The following is a 3,592-nucleotide window of genomic DNA, read 5'->3' as shown; positions in this document are numbered from 1 at the left end:
GTGTTCCCCAGGAACAGTAAAAGCTGCCTTGCCATATCCTCTGGCGCTACTTCCAACTGGTGGTATCCACTCCGTAAATCCGTAGTCTTAAAACTCTTACACTATCCCAGATGATCCAGTGTGTCCGTGACATTAGGAAGCGGATATGTGTCCGAAATGGTTTTCGCTTTCAGAAACCTATAATCACAACAAAACCTATATTTACTTGTACCATTCACCGACTTTTTAGGTACGAGAACTACACTGCTTGGATGTGGACTATCGCTGTGCTGTATAATTCCATCCCGTAGTTGTTGTTCTATAAACTCATCTAGCAGCGGTTGCATATGACGTTCTACCCTACATGGTTTCCTAAACACTGGTGTATTATCCTCCGTTGGTATATGATGCTTCGTAATCGGTGTTGCCGGTAACCTACCCTTCGTTCCGAATAAATCGCTAAATGTCAATAACAATTCCTCGAACGCGACCCTGTTGTCTCCCTGCAAATGCTTTAATTTTCCCCTCAATTGCGCTGCCTCGACGTTTTGCTTATGGCTCGCCTCTAAATCCTCCCTATCGAGGTCATCTTCATAAAAAAAAACATAGTGGCTAATAACAACAATTTCGACAAGCTAAAATCCACTCTGCCGAAGTTATCTGTACTTACAGGTACCCTATAATCTCCTTCCATATAAATGGTGTGAGCTGAACTCTTCCGCACAGAACAGTGCCTATTATCCAACTCATTACTTAAGACTGGCTCCACCATGTACAACGTCTCCTGTGGTAAGCCCTTATTTATTGAAACCCAGACTACCTTCTCTGTACCTGCCGGTATGTTATCCTGCTGATCGACCTTTAATAAATCCTTTCGCAGTTTAGCTGGCGTCACCTTCGTGTTAAGTGCCCCTTGCGGCATTCGTCCATTTCCCACCGTTTCCTCCACGCAAAACATTGTTCCACTGAGTTCCACTGTTTGTTGCCAAAGATCTATTTTATCACGATGTTTGTCAAGGAAGTCCGAGAATCACGGAGTACCCCTCACCCACACATGTTAACGCCTCTACCTGCTCACTAAACTTAGTTCCTGCGAGCACAAATTGCAGTACCGTCGTACCCAATGGCTCCACTTTATTATCCCCCACCCCACGTAACCTATAACGTGGTGGCTCAAGCCTTCTCCTGCTAACCAGGTCTAAACTAATAACAGACACGTGTTCCCCAATGTCAACCAGAAACCTCTACTCCTTTCCATTCAGCAAGCCTAATAAGCAGCATCCCGTCTATGCACCTACAAGCGCATTACCTAATTTCTGGGACCGCCCTCCGATGGTTCAAGCAGTCCCGTTCTCGTTTAACGACCGCTGTCGCCGAGTTTCCCCCCTATTTTTACTGCTGCAGTTCACTGCCCGGTGACCAGTTTTGTTACATTAGTTACTCCTCAACTGACGCTGACACTGTATCCTAATATGCCTTACTTGGCCACAACCAAACTACTTAATTCCGCTGCCAGAACTTTATGCTGCGCCCTTTGCTTCGTCGCATAATCTACCTCCTCTAAGTATGTGGCAATCGTTAGAGCCGGCGCAAGATCACTGGGTTTCTCCATTCTCACCCGACGTGACATCTTCGGCGGTACTCCCCTCAAAAACACATCTAACGCCCATTCTCGGCCTCCTGTAACAGCACTCTATTTGTCTCCCTATTCGGTCGTTTGTTCATTCAACTTTCGAAACTTGTCTGAGAAAACGTCACAGTCTCATTTCATCTCATAACTAACACACTCAATTTTTCCCGAAAAAACCTGGTACTATTCTGTTTTTGGTACCTCTGGCGTAACCCAGATTCAAGCTCTGCAGACGACCCCACATAGTGCTACGTTTCATGGTACAATACGTACGACTTGGCATCCCCTGCCTAGCGTAACTTTGCGAGGCTCAACATTAAAACATCCGACTACCCATTGGCCGCAGCCATTGTGATAATGTGATTAAGGAATACCAACACATCCTCCATTGTCTTAACCGAAAATCGATTAATCAATGCCGCCATTGGCAGGTCAAATGGTCTATGACACTGCCCGACCTGCAATTTCCTCTCACCCAGTGTCCCTTTCCCTACTTTCAACGCCTCAAATCTCCCTACTAATTATTCATATTTTTCTGTGTCACTCCGACAATACCTGAATTTACTCAGTTAGAGTGGCTACAGCATTCACTGTTTGCCATGTTTCCACCATTCTTGCTTATAGCTCTACTGTTAGTATTAATTTCACTCTGGTACTCCTAAAACTTAGTTCTTGCAGCGAATCATCACCCATCTACATTCTGATCAATTGCTTGCCAATTGTCCAAATCTGTTACAAATAAAACATCTCATTGGCACCCACACTGTACACGATAATCCGTGACCTGACAGATTACAAAAATTACATCGCTTAGGCGATATGTCGTCATGTCCCCCATTTCCCCTGAATTCAGATAAATCTACAGGGTCATCTGGCTTTACAAAATACACCTTCAAAAAGTAAATCCTAATTGACACTTAGAGCCTTAAAACACAAAAGAATGACATATAAACAATAAATCAAACGTCACTCACAAATCGCCATCATGCTCGTGCGCAGGTGACAGGCCTGCTTTCCTACCTATACTGGTATGGACGAACACTTCCCAAACGACAAGGCGTAACAAGAAGTGTACGACCACCCGTCATGAATGCAACCAAACACCTCAACTATCCCTTCTACACCGGCACATATCAATGCTACTTGCCCGACATAAGATGTGGGTGTGGAAATCCGGTACCAGCGTTGTAACCGGCACCACTTCTGACACCACTATTGCGGGGTGACGATGGTCGAACCTGGGACTCCAGATGGCCAAGCTGAAGCCGGGGCCGACCGCGCCGCCTCTCGTGAGGCGGCCGAAGAAGTTCAAGAACGTTGAGGGGCAGTGCAGAGTTATAGAGCAGTATTCGGTGGCATTAAATTATTCACATAATTTACAGTAGCGTAGCGTCGGCGGGCCACCCGCAGGGCTGTTCCGCGAGTCCAGCTCGCTCAGCAACTCCTGGTATGCTGACGCTGCTGCTTTGTCATCAAGGCTGCTCAGGTGGAAGCCGGCCGCGCTCTCCGCAGTCGAGGCGCGCCGATGCGCCGCGTCTTGTGTCGCGTAGCTGCCTGCCATTCCAGAGGTTTTTACAGTCCCTGCTCCTTGCCACCCTCTGCCCCGTTTGGCTTGCTCTGTCCGACCATGGGACGAAGCTGGTTATACTGGTCACGTGTGGCCCTCAGCTGCTGCTGTTCCCAGGACAGGACCGGACTCGAAGCCATGCCCTCCTGGATGCTGTGGCACAACTCGCTGCTAGTGGTGCTTGCCAGATGGCGTCACCTGCCACCATCCCTGGAACTGCGGTAGCGCTGCTGCGCCTCCCGCAGCATACGCCTTGCCTGGACCCCAGAATGCCATGAGGGAAGCGAACGTGGCCCTTCCTGGACCTGCCGCAGAACGCTGCCACTGCCCTCCTTCAGGCAGACCATAAAATCTCCAAGTACCCGGCTGCCGTTCCCTCCTGCCCCAGTGTTGTGTCTCTGGAGGGGGAATACAGC

The sequence above is a fragment of the Schistocerca gregaria genome, chromosome 3 (assembly GCF_023897955.1).
Source record: "Schistocerca gregaria isolate iqSchGreg1 chromosome 3, iqSchGreg1.2, whole genome shotgun sequence".
NCBI classification, from domain to species: domain Eukaryota; kingdom Metazoa; phylum Arthropoda; class Insecta; order Orthoptera; family Acrididae; genus Schistocerca; species Schistocerca gregaria.
The sequence above is the reverse complement of the archived record's forward strand: the minus strand, read 5'-3'. Positions refer to the sequence as shown.